The sequence below is a fragment of the Motacilla alba genome, chromosome 1 (assembly GCF_015832195.1).
Source record: "Motacilla alba alba isolate MOTALB_02 chromosome 1, Motacilla_alba_V1.0_pri, whole genome shotgun sequence".
Classification (NCBI taxonomy): domain Eukaryota; kingdom Metazoa; phylum Chordata; class Aves; order Passeriformes; family Motacillidae; genus Motacilla; species Motacilla alba.
The window spans coordinates 48,110,281-48,131,101 of record NC_052016.1 but is presented as its reverse complement, the minus strand read 5'-3'; the positions used below and the strand labels follow the sequence as shown (position 1 = coordinate 48,131,101).

At 34.9% G+C, this 20,821-nt stretch overlaps 1 protein-coding gene across 5 annotated transcripts in view; it reads right to left on the bottom strand.

Annotated features, from left to right (window-relative positions):
- Positions 1-20,821, bottom strand: part of CNTN5 (contactin 5) — a 600,552-nt gene that overhangs the window by 472,004 nt on the left and 107,727 nt on the right. The window contains exon 1 of one of the 5 annotated variants that reach the window (XM_038141234.1): positions 17,883-18,402. The exons of the other annotated variants lie outside the window; for them this stretch is intronic. The gene's annotated coding sequence lies outside the window, so the exon portion shown is untranslated. Of the gene's footprint in view, positions 1-17,882; positions 18,403-20,821 lie in introns of those variants that run through there. 5 annotated transcript variants of the gene reach the window in all.

The following is a 20,821-nucleotide window of genomic DNA, read 5'->3' as shown; positions in this document are numbered from 1 at the left end:
ATGACTGTGTTTTGGCTACTTTCACCACCACTGTGGTTAGCAGGCATTAAAGGGAAATGTATATCTGTGTCATAGATGTCACAGGCCATCTAAGCACACATTGGTCCTCAAGGTTTTATGAATCAATTTGGACTAAGGTACACCTGATTTGATTATCTAGGACTTAATAGATAAAATATTTGGTGCAATTTTTCCAAGTGGATAAGAGAGAAGAATGAATACAATCTTTCTGTAGAAGCAAAAAAAAAAAAGAAAAAGGAAAACAAAATTTTTGGATCCTTTGTCAAGATGGTTCTGCACTCTTCTCAGAGGCATTGATAATTAATGTAAAGGTATGAATCTAGCCTATTTTTAAGGTCAAAAGTCAGAAAATAGTATTGGTCAACTTTTGGCTAGTCCTTTGCATCTGGGAGTTAATTTTCAACAATAATACAATCTGCCATGGTTGGCTAGAGCAGAGTTTTGGAACAGAAACAAAAATTTTATGTTGCCTTTATAGAACCAGGAATTACAGGCAGACCAAGAAGGGACTTTCAGCTTCTGATTGACTCATGGCCAGGTTCTCTCCATAGATTTTTGTTTCATATATTTTAGACAAATAATATTTTTGAACCTTTGAATGTGTGGACAGAAGGAAAATCCTCTGATGCAACCTCAGTAGCTCAGTTCATATGCCATACTCTTTAGAATCTCATTCTATAATGCCATGAAGAGCTCTAAAACAGGAATTTCAGTTGAAAAAATGTTGAGCTTTGTCTGGACATCACCATTGAGTAATGGTGACACAACTGCAGTGCAAAGTTCCTGAAGAGAAAAAATGAGGTCAACAGAGTGACACACTAATAAAAAAGGTAAATAAACAAATATCCCCACTGGACTCATCCAGATTCCTAGAATTCTTTCTTATTTCTTCCTCATTAAGACCTTAGTATTCATTTGCCCTCTGGTCTTCTCTAGGGCTACATGTGCCTGCCTAGGCCGTCTCTCTGCTCATTTTGCATTTTCACTGTACTCTTTTCTTCTTCCTGCACAACTCACCTTGCAGTTGAGAAGTCCCTCAAACAACTTACAAATTTCCAAATGTTTTCAGGAGGGAGTTGGATTTCATTTGATCCTGGAAACAGGCTGCCTTCCTCTCCACAGACACCCCTTTCTTTATAGAACAAAATAAAGCGCACTGACACATACAAGACAGTGATTAAACAAATCATTCAATGTAAATTTCTACAGTGATTTGCCTTCCCTGGTCATTGTTAATTCCCCTACACAAAGGGCAAATAAGCTGCTGGCAGTAAGGGAACTCTGCTTTTTGTTACCTTAGGAAGACAATGACAAACTTGGAGACTTGCCAAGGCTGAGCTGTTAATCTCAAAAAGGGGATCTTTGTCCCCACAAATCCATAATTCCCAAGCACACTAGAGGATGTGGGCTTTTAAGAAAGTTTTCTACTCTGCAGAGATTTTTGTAAAAAGGCATTTTGGAATTAGTATCACTGAGGTTTCTCCCTCCCTCTCCTTTGTCTCTAGAGTCTCTCTGCCAATACTTGATATTTACTCATACAAATAATGATTTTTTGCCATATTTTGATAAAAGTGTGATGATTTTTTTACCCTTCAAGTTACAAAATTTCTCTTTGGTTTTCTATGCCTTTATCCATTTGAAGTACAAGCTTATTTAACTGCGTGTCTTTGACAGAATTACTTAATGCCAGAGCCATTATTATTTCCTTCCCTTTAAGCTGATGCACATATTCAGTTAAAAATCAATTGTGTGCCACATCCGCAAACATACCCTCAGTCTTATTTCCTCTCATTTTTATTTTCTACTCTTTGCTTGTGTAGTTAAACTTCCATTAATACCACTCAGGATACTTCAATGGTTTTTTTTAAATGTTCCATCATTTCACAGTCCAATTGCCATCTGTGGCAAGATGACCTCCTACATAACATTCATAGAGCTATTTAACCTACAAAGCTATAACCTCAGTCTATAATGGCCCTTCACTCTTAATTTCATAAATAAATTTTGATAGCTGTCTCAAGTGCATCTCCAAATGCTTTTCTTGGATCAGTTTAAGAAAACTAAAGCCCTGATAGAATTACATCTGTCCAGACATGTCAAGGGCAACAAGAAAGGCTTCTGTAGGTATGTCAGTGATAAAAGGAAGGTTAAGGATGTCTTTAAGGCCATGTTGGGTGAGGCTTTGAGCCCGCTGTCTAGTGGAAGGTAACCCTGCCCACAGCAGGGGGGTAGACCTAGGGGATCTTCAAGGTCTTTTCCAAATCAAACCATTCTATGGTTCTACAATTATATGTAGTAAAAATATTACTTCATTCTACAAATATTTATCCACATATCTGCTAAAACCAGCATGGTTACAACAAAGGATTGCTCAAGTGTGTTTTGTGTTGGCATGGCCAGGTTTTGGTAGTGGCAGGGCTACAAGGGTGGCTTCTGAGAGAAACTGCAAGAAGCTTCCTCCATGTCCAGTAGAGACAATGCCAGCTGGCTCCAAGACAGACCCACTGCTGGACAAGACCAAACCCATCAGTGACAGTGTTGGCATGTCTGGGATAAAAGATTTAAGGAGAGGGGGAAAATCTTCTTCAGAACAAAAGCTGCCAGAGAGAGAAGTGGGAATATTTCAGAGGATCAACTTTGAGGATGACAACATTAATGAAGAAGAAGAGAGAGGAGGTGCTCCAGGCACCAGAGCTGAGATTCCCCTGCAGCCCATGGTGCAGACAGTGTGAGGCAGCTGTGCCCCTGGAGCCCATGGAGGTCCATGGTGGAGCAGAGATCCACCTGCAGTCTGTGGAAGCCCCACACCAGAACAGGTGCATGGATGAATGAGGCTGTGACCTCATGGGAAATCTGCACTAGAACAGGCTCCTTACAGGATCTGAGGTCCCCTAGAGAGAGGAGTCCATACTGGAGATGATTTGCTGGTAGGACCCCACAGAGGACCTGCACTAGGGCAGCTGTTCCTGAAGAACTGCGCCCTATGGAAGGGACCCACACTGGAGCAGTTTGTGAAAAACAGCAGCCTTTGGAAAGGTATCATGATGGAAAAATTCAGAGGCCTGTCTCCCATAGGAGGGACTCACTAGAACAGGGGAAGGACATGAGGAATCCTGCCTGTGAGGAGGAAGAGACAGCATGTGATGAACTGACTGCAGCCTCCATTTCCTGTCCCCCTGTTCCACTGTGGGAGAGGATGTAGAGAAATTGGAAGTGTGGTTGAGCCTGGGAAGAAGGAAGAGGCGAGGGAAAGTGTTTTTAAGATTTGTTTTTATTTCTCATTCCTCTCCTTTGATTTAATTGGTAATAAATTAAACTAATTTCCCCAAGGCGAATATATTTTGCCAATGAAGGTAATTGTTGAGTGATCTTTCTCTCTCCTAATCTCAACCCATGAGCTTTCCACCATATATTGTCTCTGCCAAGCTGAGGAGTGGGGGACAGAGTAGCTTTGGTGGGCACTGGCCCCCAACAAGGGACAGTCCAACACAAAGTGCCGCATCAGCTTTAGTTTGGTTTCCTTGCTGTTTCATCTTCAATATGTACAAAATAAGAAGGTAATGAAAACAGGGAACTTCATGTTTGGTATGCCTTTTGGCTTTCCTTCTGATCAATTAATTTTCTTTTGAGAAGAAAGAAACAACCATTATATTAGAACTCTCTTAGGTAAAGTGACCGCTGGCTAATTTATCAGCAAGTATATATGCCAATATTTCCAATTAACACTGCTTTTCCCAGTATCAATAATTTTACAGTATCAATAATTTTTATATAAAGAAAAATATTTTTGGTTCTATTAGCCAAACAATTAAATATTGAATCCTAATGTAATAAATTCTGCACAGTGGTCTACCTATCTTCCTTTGAATGTATCAGGAATACACGTCTGTACAAAAGTCATTGATCAATATGCTATTTTATTTAAAATAATAGAGACTTTTTCCCTGAAATTGCATTCTATGTTATTTTTATCACCACAGATATTATTTGAAATTTCTTTTCTGAATTTTTAAAATAAATCAGTAAGCAAGCCAGCACTGTGATTTTGCCTAGTGTTACATATGTTCACTTTACACTTGGCACATATATATATCTTCCAGTTCTTCTAGGAAACAGGAAAGAAATAGTTTATAGCATCACTCAAAGCAAACATCAGCTACAATTATTTCTGTGAATCACCAAACAAGCATATAAAAGATTTATTCATTCAACATGCAGCAAAGTTTTTGCCTGGGTATGGCTGGCTTCTCTCTGTCTCCTTTACATTCTTAACTTTATGAAACTCAGTCAGTTCCAGGGACAGTTATTCTTCAGTTATGGGGATCTGAGTAATGAGCATTGTGTGTAACCACTGCAAATAGTGTCTGTCAGACACTTATATTTGGAAATAGACACTTTTTTTTGATGCTATGTAAAGAAAATATTTCTTTAAAAATCACAGAATTCTAGGTACAGTCATCTGTGGCAATTGGGAAGTCATGTATATTTGGGAAATAAAACTGCAAAAAGCCACACAAGCTGTACTATTGAAAAAAACCATATTTTTTCTTTCCTTAGTTCTCTATTCACAAGGAATTTCATTTGTGTCTTCTGAGGTCCAGAATAACCAAGATAAAATGTAGTGAAATTCTGTGCAGAAAGGATTTCTGTTGAATGCATCTTTAACAAATTCCCTTCATTTCAATAATTTTGCAACACTGGTATTTGTTGTGTAGTTAAATTTTGAGTCTGGAAAAATTGCAAACAATGTTTCTGGTTTTTTTGGGGGTTTTTTTTGTTTTTTTTTGTTTTTTTTTTTTTTTGTTTGAAATATCTTTTTAATCATTATAGACTGTGAGTTTTCCTACTAGTCCAGAAAAAAAATCAATTAACATCTATTGTCTATTAGAGGCAAGAATAAAATTTAAAAAAAAAATCCTGGCTTTATTTCTTCATTTTTGCATGACACAGTGACTGATAGGACAAATCACAGGTCTGACTGTGTCTATTAGACAAAGTATCAACTTTAAATGGAAGGAGAACTTTACAGTTACATAGTATTTCTGCTTGAAATTTTTTCTCAATGGCAATGAAATACTTAGTTTAGGAAAAAGAAAGTGACCTTCTGATGCAATTAATTGCAAAACAGATGCTCCAGTGCTTTACCCAAACCAGTTATTTTGTCCCACCTTCTACTGCATAGTGCCTGTATGAAATACAAACAATATAACTTCTGTGGCACTCTCTGATGTCATAGATCATGCTATAACCCCAATGACACCACACACATTCCTTTCTGCTAATCTGAAATAAACTAGGTGGATAATGTCACAAGAATTTCTTACTAAAGCTTGAGTCCTTGCCAGCCTTTGCAGTAGCCTGGGGACAACAGTGATGGATGCAGTTTAGAGCAGGCCTCTGCTTGCCTCATACTAAATATGAAAATAGTATTCTACAAGACTGTCTTGGGGTGAGTTCAAAGACAACTTTACTCACAGAATACTCAGCATTACATTAAAGTTACAAACTGTAAACTTTCACACATATTATGTACCAAATTTGGCAGTTGTGCAATTGGGATTTAGACAGGTCCCTCCAGTCCAACTTTTGGAATGTCTAAAATGAGCACTGGAAAAGGCACTGGCCTAAAAATTTATGACGCAATAATTTTAGAAGAACCATAGTTACTAAAATGGGATTTATTGTCTAGATAACAAACATATATGTTATATTTTTGAGATTAGGCAAGATCATTATACACTGGTTTATCAGCTAAGTCACCAATAATCTAAACCTTTTCTATTATTTAGAAGTTTCTTGTTCTTTCTTTGCCAATATTTGAACAGAAAGAGCTGAACCTGGCAATGCCAAAACTGAGTGCTTTTCACAGTGTACACCTAGGTGGAAAGTACACAATGCCTGAACACAGCAGATTCCCTTCCTTTCTCATACTCTGTCACACATTGCAGTATATTTATTTTTTGTTTGCATCTATCAAATTAATGCTGCTACCTCTGGAAAAAAAAACAAAAAAACAAACAACCCATGTAATTAAATTCCAGCAAGGATCTGATTTGGAATCAGAGGTTTTTTTAATATAGTTCAATGATTTTCATTACTTCAAAGGACTGCTACTAGTTTAGATCAGTGTTGCCTCATTCTGGTTAAAACAGGGTTCATACTCATATAGCTATAAAAACAAAAGCAACAGCTGTTTTGTGTGATTCCACTCAGAAACAGTTCCCAGGACTGAGTGGCGTGGATTAAAACAACAAATAGTCATCCTGCATCAGAGGCATTTGCATACCACCTTTTTGTCACAAATAATTAACTTTCTGAAGGAAGCTTTAAGTATAGACCTGTTATCTCGACTGCAACGTATCTTTTATACTTAACCTTGATCATTAAAGCTGGCAGATTTCACTGCAGGGAGCCATGGGGTCACTTTTTTTAGTATAAGTTGGGCAGAAGATGTTAAATCATATCAAGGTAACGTTTGAGAGGAATTCAGATATTTTATCTCAAGGAGTCAAGTTTAAAATTTAAAGGCTCACTTTTGTAAAGACTTCAGGGCAAAAAAAAAAAAAAACCAGTACAAAAGGCAAAAAGAAGGTAATTTTCATATGACATTGTATAATTGCTGTAAAATTGTGAAATAAGTAGATTTTACTTTTGTAAAAAAAAATATAGAGCCATAACACTATTTCCTTTTATGTAGAGACTCAGCAGATGAAATTTGCTTAAAAAATATATGAGTTGTTTTAATGCTCTTGTGTTGGCAAAAACTTTCTAAGGTCTTAAAAAATTACTGCCAAAATAGTACTGTCTTGTGTTTTGATTAGTTTTGTCTGAAATATGAGTTACTCTTACAATTGGGTACTGCCTGTTGTTTATGAAATTGTTAGTTTAGTGTTTTACTCCATGATAAACTGATAAACAAAATTTGTTTTTCTGTAATGTAAACTTTAGATAAATAAATAGCAGCAAACAAAAACAAACAAACAAACAAAAACCCCACAAAATTGCCAACCAAGAAACCCAGAAGCTTTGCAGTTACAACTATTTAAATTTTCTCAGGGTTTTCTGTTGGTAGTACATCATTAATAATTATTTGTGGCTCTGGTGCTTAATATCACATATCAGATGTTGCTCTCTCTTACTTAGAATCAATGTAGAGTTTGCATTGTAAGCAAAATATTTGTTGGGCCCATACTGTAGACAGAATAATACCAGATAGATTAAAGTATTAGAACCCCATTGACTATACTTATTTGTGAGTCACAGAATAGCTCTGTTTAAGGAACTTCTTTACCTAAACCTATCCATTCCTAAATTCTGTATGCTGCAAAATATTGTGCATCACACCCATTTTGGGAAAATCCAATGCAATGAATAAATTAAGATGTAAGTTGTCTTGCAATGAAATTTTCATTTTGTAAGGCCAGAAAGCAAAATTCATATGTGTATTAGGCCAATGTTACAAGATCATTAGTGTATCCTTGAGGGTTTTATTCCCATGGAAACACTAGTGTTAATTATAGTTTCTGTTTATGATTTAGAAGAAACTCTCTTTAGAAATCAGAAGAATTCATATTTCCCTGCAACTGAGGAACTCTTATCATCTGTTTAACTGCTTAACTACGTAGTGTCAGATTGGGGTTTGTCCCATTCTTTTTCATATATAATCCATTTAATCAAGCTTTGTCAAAAGCAAGACTGCAAATCCATAATATCACAGAGTAAAACTACATGATTTGACTATACTCTTAGGCTTATTTTCTGTGAAAGTAACCCAAGTGCAATATTAAAATTTTCTGATCAGAAACAAGAAAAATTTCTATTTTATCAAATAAAATTCTAAGTACACAAAAGAACATTTGGAAAAAGATAGCATTTTCTACCATATGGAGATTTTCAGTGAAAGTTGATTTCACAGTTATTATGGGTCAAGTCAGTCAAAACTTCTTGACTGAATAGAAAAGTAGTTCAATATTAAAAACATAATTCAAAATCTCCTCTATAATTATGTCTGTCCCTTCCCTTCCCTTCCCTTCCCTTCCCTTCCCTTCCCTTCCCTTCCCTTCCCTTCCCTTCCCTTCCCTTCCCTCTCCTTTTCCTTTCTATCAGATAAAGAATATTTATAATCATCACAGAATAGGCAAAGTATAATGATCAATTAAGGTCCTCGAGATCTTTACTGAGTTTTATATTTCTTTTGTTTTTTATACCTCTAGTGATTAATTTAATTATTATTTTAAAGTCTAAAATAAGCCAAGTGAGCTGCCTCCTGGATGTGCTACTCTCAATCATTTTCTCCGATTTAAAAAAAAAAATCTTCATGCAGATTTCTACACTCTTAATGTCTAAAATTAGGTGAGATGAATGATACACATCAAGCATTTGAGGAGATCTTGCCAGTTTAGAGATGTCTAGATGACAGAATATTACATGTTATGTAATCCTATTTAAAAACATATTCATGTCTTCTAAATGTTAATGTACTGACAGCATCATCACTTTCAAAATCAGGTTGGAAAACTCACTTATGTGCTTTTCATGGCTTCCTGAATGTGAGCCTGAGTCTTCGCAGACGGTTCAGAAAGCCCATATACCTTTAAGAAGACTTTGAGAGGGTGAATTTACTCCCCAGTAAACTTTTGTTGATCTTCAGGACTGAGATCGGCAAAAATTCTGGAAAATATATTATTTTACACATTCTGTGGAATTTTTTCTTGTTTACTCTACCAAATTTTCCTGAGTAGTCTTTGAGATCTTTAGTCAAACCTGCAGTATCAAACTGAGAGAGCCAGAAGGGATGGAAACCCCTATCATAACCCTCACCCCTATCAAACAAACTCCTACTGCTGGTGACATTGCCATATATATCATTTTTCTAGACACAGGTTGTGTTTATAGCCACATGGAATATATGTGTGTACTACTGAAGCATAAGTTTGGGGCTACACACTTGCAGACTTGCATTTATACCCTTTCTGAGCATCCTCCTGAGACAATTTTGGCCTGTGACAATTAGTATTCTATGCCATAAAACACAGTACCAAGGTCCATTCTCAATAGGCTAACCTGTGCTGGGGGATGGAAACTTACATCACAGGTGTTAGTGGCAATGTGTCTTGGCCACTAGATTTATTAGGCTAGGAATAACCCAGAACTCTTTGGGAGTACACAGTGTTAATTTTAAGTCGTGTGAAACCTGAAATTGCAAAATAAGGCTGAAATAACCAGTTTGAGATAGGAAAATACTCCAGTAGCTTTGACAATTACTTGGAAAATATTAACAATGGAAAATACATCACTTGTATTTTATATATTTATACACTGTTCTATAGTGTCCTTTGAGTAGGAACATCCAGCTATCCATATTCTCCAAATACATCCAGGATTTGTAGAGAACTACATGAGAAGAATATAAATTTATAAAATTATTCTTAAAATTTAACAAAACCCCCGCATTTAAAATTATGTAACTTTTCTTTTATTGATGCTTGTTTATTTTTCATTTACTTGCATTTTTCTGACTCAACAAGTTGGCATTTTGTTCATACAGTGATACTTTTTATACTTTATGAGAAATCAATTAAATTATGATTTAGACTTTGCAGGGAGTTAATGGATAGCAATTTAAGGAATTATTGCTGTGCTTTAAGTATCGAGTATCTTATTCTGCCTACATAATTTCTGTATTCCTGCCACTTAAGCAGCTATTAGGAAGTGCTCATAACACAGTCTTATGTTGTGTGTCTGTAGAATTACACCCCGTTGCTTCAAATCCAGATGTTCTATATTGGTTACCATAGAATTTAGGATATGAGGTAAGGCCATTATATAAAGGTAGTGCAGTGTCATTTATTTAGGAAAAAAATCAAACCCAAGACAACAGATGTTAAATTAAAAAGGCATGAATATCAGGATAAAAAAAAAAATTAAATTTGTTCAGGAAGCTTAGGAATAACATTCAGTCAAACTCAGACTGAAATAATTGCGTATCTGAAGGTATTCTGTATACTATAGGCAGCTGTGGTCCAAATAGATGCATGAGCTATGTGGGAAAAAAATGCTTCTGATTAGATGCAAGTAGTAAAATAATGAAATAAGCAGCACTTCCCATGCATCAAGGAAGGGGTACTAAGGTGTTTTTACGGCTAAAGCACTACTTAGGTGACTCAAAGCAGCCATAAACTTTACATATGGATTCCTTAACCTGAACATTCTAGGGAATCTGACCTTTTTGAGTAAGAAGCTGTTGCCAGTTGCAGTCTCCTTGCTATTTAAACTTATTTGTAAAAAAACCTAAATATATACTGGGATTTTATTTTTTGGCATAGATGATTTTTTTTTTTTCCAATAAAGAATTTTTTTCCTCATTTCACAACTGAAGAAACTCCAGGGAGACTCTGAAGCAAGAGACTGAGACTAGATACCTTTACGCCATTTCTTCCACTTCTTCATGATTGCTGTTTTTCATTTTGCAAGTCTATCATAATTACACTACATGTGGCCATTACTGCTTTCTAAAAGGGTTATAGTCAACCGCTTGCTTACTTTCATCTTTCACCTGCAAAAAATCTAAATGATGATGCTTAGCTTGTCTCTCTATAACAAAAATGTATACATTATGTATGTGTATATTCTGGTTTATGATCCTTTCAAAACTAAATGTGTTCTTTAAAACTGTATCTAGCATATGGGCACTAGAATTTACTTTGCTTTGTCATGCCTGGCCATAGATAAGTGGAAAGTATGAGATCATAACCAAGTCTGCCAAGTCCTAGTTAATAATCCAAGTGGAAATGGAGAATCCATGGTCAGCAACTCTCTTTGGTTTCCATATGGCATCCCAAAGAAGAGACATCATGATTCATATCTCACCCCCTCACTGTCTGGACTAAAGATAAAGAGTTGCTAAACTGCAAATATAAATTTACCTAAAATGTACCAAGAGGAAAATCTTCAAGAATTCTTGTTTAGATTTGTACTCTGTTCTGAGTAATAATTATTTAACACCTCTGTGAAAAAGAGGACCTTTGACTAATAGGCTTCACACTGCATACTGACATTTCAGAAGGTTGCTATATTAGTTCTATCATTCAGAGCCATGAATTATTGAATCACCTACATATCCCCCTTCAAACTACTGAACTACTCACCTTGTACTGATGCAAATATCTAATAAATAAGCAGAATGCAAAATGTCTTTATTCAGCTTTTAAAGAAGGTTATAAAGTTTTAGTAGAGCCTCTACAATGACTAGTGCTAGGTAGTAAATTTTGTTTGCAGCTTTCAGGGTCTGCCATATCCAAATTAGTTTCAGCTTAATATTTCATGGAGATTATACATTCATTTGCGAGGTAAAAATGCTGCTGTTCTTCCAGTGGTTCTTTGACACTTTTGTATTCTTAAACCTCAATGTGCTCTTCCTTTTATTTCACAGATTCACAGAATATGCTGAGTTGGAAGAGACCCACAAATATCATCAAGTTCAGCTCTTAAGTAAATGGCCTGTACAAGGATTGAACCCACAATCTTGGTGTTATTAGCACCGTGCTCTGACCAACTGAGCTCATTTACTACAGATTTTAATTATTTCCTAAGTTAACATTTGTGCAAATCAGGAAAAATTGTGGCAATAATTGCAGCTATTCAATGGAGAGAAAAATGGGTACTGTTTATTTTTTAATAAACATTTTTCATTGAGATTAATAGCTCTTGGTGACAAAAAAAAAGATGATAGACGTTCTAAAGCATCCTCTCTGACATTAGCTTTGAAAGGCATGTACAGTCTGCTGTAAAGGTTGCCAACATTACACAGGGTACGTGAGATAATACATATGAGATATTAAAAAATGAACTGTGGAGTATTCTGATAGACTAGCTTCAAAATACAGATAGCCTGGAAAATTTTGATTGCAAAATATTCTGCTGCAGTGGGGAATTTCTATATCAAGAAAATCAAAAGAGATTTTGGTCAACTCATCCTGTTTGCTTTTGTTTACTAGGCATAGATATTAAAAATTTTTCTTTTGTTGTAGGAAATATAATACGTCAACTACTCAGATACTGATATGTGGTGTGCAACACAAAGACATTCACAAGAAGATAAGGAAGTATTGGAACATTTCCCCATTCAAACTCACATAGAAAAATAGCAAAAGCAGTAATTACTTACACCTGGGCCACTTTCTCTGAAGATAGTCACTGTATTACAACACACTTTTGAGACTTATTCTGAGGATAAACAGTGGTTTTCAGTCTCTTTAGATCATCCACATACATTTTTCGTTTGAGAAGCTTTGAATTTTCTCTTAGACAAACTAGAAATTTACTGAGAATTGCTAAAATCTTTTTATTTCTCATGTAACATAAAAAACCCCACCCAGCACCACTGTGGTTTTATGTAAATGAAGTTTAATGGAAAACTTAGAAATCATAGAATATCACTTTCACATTCTAACACATGAAAAAAAAAATTAGAGATCCTGATCAGTTCCTTTGTTGCCTGGAAACATTAAGGTTCTTAACCAGGCATTTAGCTGAAATTTTGAAAACCAAATGACTACAAAAAATACCTACCTGATTGATAATTTGAGAACACCTGTATGGAAGCACCTACAGAACATTAAAAATTTCCTTGCCCTAGCTCATGTCCTAAAGAATTGAGCTCAGTAACTCAGCACTGGCTGGATGTCAGGTCCAAGAGAGGAATGAGCACCAGGAGCAGCACGTTGATGCCTGTGAGACTCCCAAGAGAACGCAGATTCAGTATCAGCCTCTCCTTTTGTACACCACTGGGGTAATGAAGGCCTGAAGTGACTGAGCTGTTGGTGGGCAAATATACCTGTGGGTTTTAGAGCTTAAGCTGCAGTCCTAGCCTTGGGGGTTGGCTGCAACACCTGAAATAGGTCACATCAGAGCAAGCTGGAGTGTATCTATAGTATAAGTTAGCCATTTCTCTGACTGCAGTGCTGAAGCACTTTTATTTTTATCCATTGCACCAAAATTTTATGTTTCGTTCATAACTGGCAGGAAAAAAAACATTATCTCATCCATAGCTGTTAAGTGCCCTAATTAGTTACTTCAAATGACACAGCTCTTCCAGAAAACTTTTAGAATAGTTTTGAAAGCTCACATCAGCTTACATCTGAAAGCCAAATGTACAGGCTATAATTCATTTACACTTCATAAAATTATGTAGGTCCTTAATAGGTCCCACAAATCATTTCAGTATGGTGCGGTTTCATTTAAACTTCATAAGAAATGTGATGTAAAATCTCTCAAGTAGGAAATTCTGGTTTGGTTTTTTTTTTTTTGTTGACACAGTTCCAACCTGTGACTTGTTCAAACCTTTGTCTTGTTCAAACCTTTATAAAATTGCAATTTCTTCACAAACCATTCCAAATACTCAGGTTTTTTTATGTCTGAGGACCAAACCCAGCATAAATGTTTTAGCTGTCTCTTCTTTTTTTTTTTTTTTTTTTTTTTTTTTTTAAGTCAAAATATCCTCTTTCATTTAAACTGTAAAGTCCCGGGGGTTTTGAGGTGCTCTGTAACAGCCATCCAGCAGCAGGGCTTTGTACATATAAAGAGATTTAGGATGTTGATTACAGAGAGAAGGAACATATGAAGAATATTTCTTGAATGTTACTTTTATCAAAGAGATTTATAGGATCCTGTTCTGCTAAGCATCATGGTAGTAACTAATTATATGATTATTTCTTTTCCCGATAAGATCTTTCGTGTTCAACTTCTTTATACCTGAGCACTGCAATTTTCAACCTTCATATAATTTCAAGGTAATATACAGAAACAAACTTGTATGATTCAGTAGAATAATCCAATATAATGTGTAATTATCACCTAGTTTCTTTTGGAATATTACTGATTTTTAGTGATTTTGTGTGTCCAGTGAAACTTTAAAGGTTATAGAAGATAATTGCCTTATTGGTTTGAACCCTCTGCTACATTTTCATTCCTATCTTTCTTTTTATCCTGTTTTAAAAGTGGCCACCCTCTGTGATAATGTTCCTTAACATTCTTGTTTTGTTTTAATGAAGGTTACTATTTTTTCACAAAGTCTTGATGCATGTCAGTCAATCAAAAATTAATTAATGCAAATACGAGTATTCATCGGGTGAGGTAAATTTGAAAAACAAGCAAAAAACCAAATTATACTCACAGAAGTCTGTCTCTCCATCACTACTCTGGCAAATCTGTGTTTGTAGGTTCTCTTTTTCTGTGAGAAGCTCTACATAGTCACAACAGTGATTAGCAAGAAATTCAGACTATTTTAGAGAATCTCTATGTGAATGGGATGGAATGGACTAAGGTAAAGCCATTTCTGAAAGGTTTCCTGATTTATTGTCATTCAGGTGTCTCTATCTGCATTTTGACCATTTTCATCTACATAGAAAAATACATTTTGAAAAATGAAGTAGAAGGCATTTGGCTGTAAAGTTAGTATGAGTTCATGCTTTGAAAAGATTCAGCAATACTCACAAAAAGTGTATGAGAAAGATGGGTACATATTATATAAATAAATTTAGTCTCCAGATACCAAGTACAATTTGCAAACAATTTACATGTGTTGTATAGAAAATTCACTCCACAAAGATTTTCTCAACTATTTAGGTACTGCTACATGATATTTATCCTACCCTTGAGATTAAAAGAAATCCCACATTATTCTGAAAATCTTCCACTACAATATGTAGACTTTCTCCCCTTTTTAAAAGTTCTCAGGAGAAAGGGGTAAAATGAATGATAACTCCTACTTTGATTCTGTACTTTGGGAAAACAATCACACCGCTACGTACTTACACAGCATTGTGAACTTTATTAAGTAATTTTCTCTCTATTTTTAATTCCCATGACTTGCCTGCATTTCAAAAGGCACTCTGGAGCCGAGCCAGTAAAGAATGCAATCACATGCTTGGCTTTGCACACATGCAAAATCTTCTGCATATACTGACTCTGAGATACATTTTTAAATTACTTCCAAGGAGAGTCAGGGCAAAGTTATCTAGTCAGTGCATGCATAGTCACTTTGTGCAGGCAAAAGAGAGCAAAGATCAGTGCCACCAGCAGCTCCATGGCTGGCACAGGCTGGCTGTGCCCAGAGGGGCCAGGCACTGGATTGTCTGACACAAGTAGCAAAGTCAGCTTGATTTACTAAATTAAGAAAAAATAATGCAATTATATATATGTATATATAGTCAGAATTTGAATAATGCTTTACAACATTAGAACCAAACTTCTCTGCCCACAATGATTCCACAATATATCTTAGTACAACTAATATATCCCGTAAAGAGAGAAAAATGCTCATAATATCATCTAAAATACTGAACTATATGTAGACAACAAACCTGAATTTCAAAAATACACTTTCCTTATAAAAGAACTTCATCAAGAAGTAGAAATAAGTTTTTTCTAAAGTTCAAAATTTTTCAAAGAACTGGAGCTACAGCTCAAAAAATATTCTGGATTTGAGTTTTGGAGACAAGAAAAATTATTCCATAAAAATACATACAAATACTTAAATAAAATACAGACCAACAGGCTACATTTCATTTAGGTTATCATTAGCAAAGTACATGTTTGCTTTAAAATACAGGTAGATCTTTTTATGATGGGAGAAAGATTAGGCCAAAATAGGAGGGTGAAATGGCATCAGATTTATTTGAGACCACATACCTAAGGCTTATGGTCTTAAGTATTGCCAATATGAGCAAGATCTGTAACTAACAGATTTCATTTCTTAGTCTTCTGAAGTCTGATGCAGTTTAGATGACAAAGTATTTTCAACTTATCATCTTCTGTGTGGAAATATATTTTAATTTATATTTATATTTTTATTTAATTATTTCCTGAGTTTATTATATATCCACTTGGAAGTTAAGTACTTGATACGAGTCAGATTGTATATAACAGGGCTTCAAACAAGTGTTTCAAATTTGCATACAGGCCCTCAATAAAAATATTCCTTGGTGAAAATAACCATATTTGCCTTTTTCGCCGATGCATGAAAAATCTAGCAATATTCCCTTTTTTAAGTAATGAGAATACGAAATTTAATAATTTTTGCTTACATGATAAGCAGTACATTTGAAGGCATATGATTATGATATTTTTCTCTGCAAGTCTAGAGGTGGTTTGACTTTTTTAATTTGTTTTTTAAGTTCAGTTAATCTTTTGTCACTAAAATCATTGTATATATTTTAAGCAACTTTCTCAATGCTGGATCGAAAAATACTTTCTAGAACTGCAATGCAGTTCATGAGGTTGTTCAGCCATTTTCTGAAGAGCTTTTATGTATAATGAGGTCCTCTCATCAGATAGCATGCCATATGTTTTCAAGGGAAACTGTTTGAAGCCAATAGTCATTTCTCATTTAAATGTACCAAGGGCATTGACACAGTGTCATGTCCTTGACTTCAGGAGTCTCATACCCACAGCAGAAGACAGCACCTCCTATAAAAATTCACAAGGAAGAAAAAACTTAAATTAACTAAAGTTTATTCTGAAACACTGTAATTTTTATGGTAGATGAGATGCTTTACAGAAGGCTACTTTGTGTGTATACAGTTGCACCAGAATTTGAGTTTTGCTTTCGTTAACATAGCACTGATGAAGAATTTAAATGTTATGGAATAGCTATTAAATCTTTTCAGAAAATGAGGATAAAACAACAAATATACAATCAAAAAGACCCCAGCACTTAAATAAAATTATTAGAGCAGATATAACAGTGGTAAAAAGATGCCGAGTTTGAATATTTTACTTGTTTGACTAGAAGTGCTTTTCTCCTCTCCTGCAACCCCTGCCCTCGCTTCCCCTACTCCCATCATGAGCAACATCTTTGGTGGAACCATATTTTAAAAAGTAATTAATTGTAATTTCTAAAATAGTAGTCAGGACACTGCACATTGAAGGTTAATCCTTTGGGTATTAATTTAGTTTTATCACAAAGCAGACAGAATGCCTGTATTCATTTCACTGTATTTAATGTACTATCAAAACTAAGGTCTCTATAAACAAAAATGTCTTTGAAAGCAGTTCAGATTAGTTGGTGCAAAATCAAATACAGTGGTTATTGCAATCACTTCAATACACAGCATGAGAATGTACATTTAATACATAAAGTGAATCATCTGCATAATTTGAAAAATACAGACTCTTCAGGTCTGCTATTTACTTGTACATGTCCAAGATTTCTGTCTGCATACAGAAAGTTCACTTTCATACTAAAATAGTCTCTGATGCTCAGTCTTTTAAAAACTGAAATCAAATATCCTGATAAAATACATGTTTTTAAACAGCATAATAAATTTCAAAAAGCTATCTCCTTAACTAGCTAAAAACATTTTTTCATCTTTAATTAAAATTATTCTGACTTTAAAAAGATCGTTTCTATTTTTAAAAATAAATTCAAAAATATAACTAGCCACAATCACTAAAACAAACTCATTTTTAGTCTTGAATTTAGCAGAGCAAAACATTGTCCTTGTTTAATTGTGTTTCAATGCAGTTCGCTTCCTGAGAAAGTGAGGATTTACAATGGTCTGTTGTAAAGTATATATAGCATATATAGGGTTATCAAAGTTGTCTTACTTTCCCCAGAATCACTGGGAACATTGCCTGAAATTGCCATGAAACACTGAATGTATAGTTTAAAATGCCAGTGTTTATATGGCAAACAGTGTTTCTATGGCAAACTATTACATGACAAACAGTCTCATTTTGCAATTACCTGTTACCAAGCATTCACAGACTTGTGTGGCTTTCCATCAATAGGTCCACAAAAGGACTGATACAAAGCAATAAATAAACGTGCAAAACCCTGTCCTGATATCATGAACAGATACCTGTGTCAACGTGGTCTCTTGGAACACAATCAAATGTTAGACTGTCCCAGCTCCTCCTCAGCAGACAGCATTTCCATTTGCAATCCGCTGTGGCAGAAGGACAGTGGCAGCTTAGCTGAGTCAAATTCAGTGTCTATGATACAATTATTGCACTACTGATTACTTCAGACTTTGGTGAGTTAATCCTTGGGGTATTAATTTTCTTCTCCGACTGTACAAAACAGATCCTGGTGCTTTACCCTTTTGAGGTTTGTCACTGTAATTGTTCCATATGGCATCACCAATAAAATCTTCCTGTTCATCTTTCCAAGTAAACAGATTTTAGGTTATTTTCAAGTCAATCATCTAAGAACTATGAAATTTATAATACTTTCAAGTACTGCAAAATGTAGTGATCCTCCTTTGAGAAGAATTTCATTCTTTCAAAGCCTTGCTATATTTCAATTAGGAAGACTCTTCATTATTTCAAAAAGTCTTCCTGAAAGAAAGTTCTAAAAAATTCTATTATATATAAGTTCAAACACAATTCTGGCTTTATATATACACATGTAAGAACTGTTTAAACAACATGTATTGTGGAAAGAAAAACTTCAAAACAAAGTTAGACAAAAATCCTGAAGTAGGCTACCTCAACAAATTTGAATGCTCTGATAATATTTTTGAAACAAAAATTGAAAAGAAAAAAAAAATCCCACTTTGGTAGATAAAGTCTACCTATTTCAACACATTTTTATATCCACTGTCAGAGTTTCTCATAACAATTGATACCTACTTGGATTAAGTTGTAAGAAAGCTAACTACAAATTAGGTTTAAAAAAAAAATCAATATTAATTCAGTCTCCAAAGCTGGAAACTCCAAGGAGTGGCTATGAAATAAACCTTGAATTTGACATCTTTTCTTCACTGTTACAGTGTTTTATTTCAATGTTACATTTCTTTGTGTGTAAGGGGAAAGTGAAGAACAGAGAAGAAATATTTTCAGGTGGTCTTTGTCAAGATCTTTCTGAGAAAATCATAATGAGCTAATTAAACTTGGGAGATAGGGCGGTATCATCATGGATTAAAGACTGTCTATGAGTTAAATCTCAAATTTTACAATTGGACAATCAGTTTTTTTCCTGCTATAAATGTCAAAAATTACCCATCTTAAAGTCTGAGAAAGAGTACATTAAGTGATTGTATTTATATTATCTTAAACGAGAGCTAAGATGGAAACTTTAGTGGTGAGACAGCATTACCTAACTTTTGAGAGAACTGGTAGCAATTTCACATCTCCACAAAATTGGCAAAAAGGCAAACTATATGTTTCAGACTAAATGCTTAACTGAAGAAATTAGCCTCAGCATCAATTAAAAAAAGACAGTTAAGGTCTCTTTGCAAATTCTAAATAGTGGTAATAAAAACACTGAAATAAGATGTTTGGAAATAAATCAGTTTTTTTGGAAATAAATAACATGATCACAGAATCACAGAATATTCTGAGTTGGAAGTGATCCAAAAGAATTATCAAGTGCAGTTCCTGGTCCTGCACAGGACAATCACCAAGAGCCACATCAAGATGAACAATCCAGAGCAAATGTTAATGCCTCTGTAGGAGTCAGTGCTGCAGACTCATTTGGTTACATTAGCAGAAGTAGCAGTAAGGCCCTCCTAAAGAAATAGGAGAGGAACACAGGGGAGTGAGAATGAGGCTAGCTGAAGGCATAAAGTGCTTGCAGAAGAAGAAGAAGGATCAATATAATGAGAACTGGGATAATGTAGAGTTATTGCAATTAAACTCACATTGCAATTAAAAAATGGAGCATCTATATATTACTGCATTGTTTGAATTACACAGGTGTGCATATTACTGTTATTAACATTAAATGGAATTTGTACGAGTCACTTCATGTTTATACATATATAAGCATGGATGGAATTTCACAGCTTCTTGTATGACTTCTTTGAAAGATTTGCACTGCTTTCTTTTCAGACTGCAAACTATCTCCTTCAGATTTACCTACTGCTGACAAGCTTTTGATAATGCTGCTTATTTGTTCTTTATGGCTCATCTGATCTATTCCTTACTTTTATACATCAGAACATTGTTGTGTTGATGAATGTAAGAAGCCCCTTTGATACATGAGCATTTTTTCAAACAGGCAGTAAAAGACTGCATAGCAGACAACTAGTGATTTAGTTTTTGAAATTTTCTTCTTTAAAAGCAAAGCATTACTTTAGAGAAATAATCTCTCCCAATTTTAGTTTTTAATAGAATTTACAGATGCACTTTAACATTCTTATTGTGCATTTTCAATAACACTGGACTGTTATAAAAAAAGTCATAAATAGATCTGCAAAGCAATTTTCTCTTGCCGCTATTAATGGTGTTCCATAGTGGCATTTATTTAACCAAACACAGCTATCTACATGTCTGCATCTAAGCTAGTCATTTTTGTATTCATTTGTCATCAACAAAAAGAAGAAGACACTTCTTAGGTGGAAATTATATCATCCTAAACAAGACATCCAAATTCCATCAAACGCATACAGCTACAAAAGCAGCTGTTTCTCTCCCTTGACTATAAAGGCAATCTTATCAGTGATGTCTGCTTGGCTCAGACATTGATATCTACGCTGCACAAGTCTAATATGAAGTGAGGTAAATCCCTGGTTTCTGCTTTCCTTTCACCTCAGGACTCTTTCATTTGAGTATCATAGCAATGCATCACCTGCACCTCTGGAAATATTCAAACACCTTGGTACTTCTCCATGAATTTCACATTACTGGCATGTCAAGCACTGGCTTAAGAAGCTCCTAAAAAAAACCTTTGACCCTAGGATATCAAAATAATTTCCTCTCAATATTCACTGAATAAAATGACTACCGAATTCAAATTCTGATCTCCTGCATGATAAAAACAATACAAGGTTGCCTGGTCAGCCATGAGGTCTCTCTT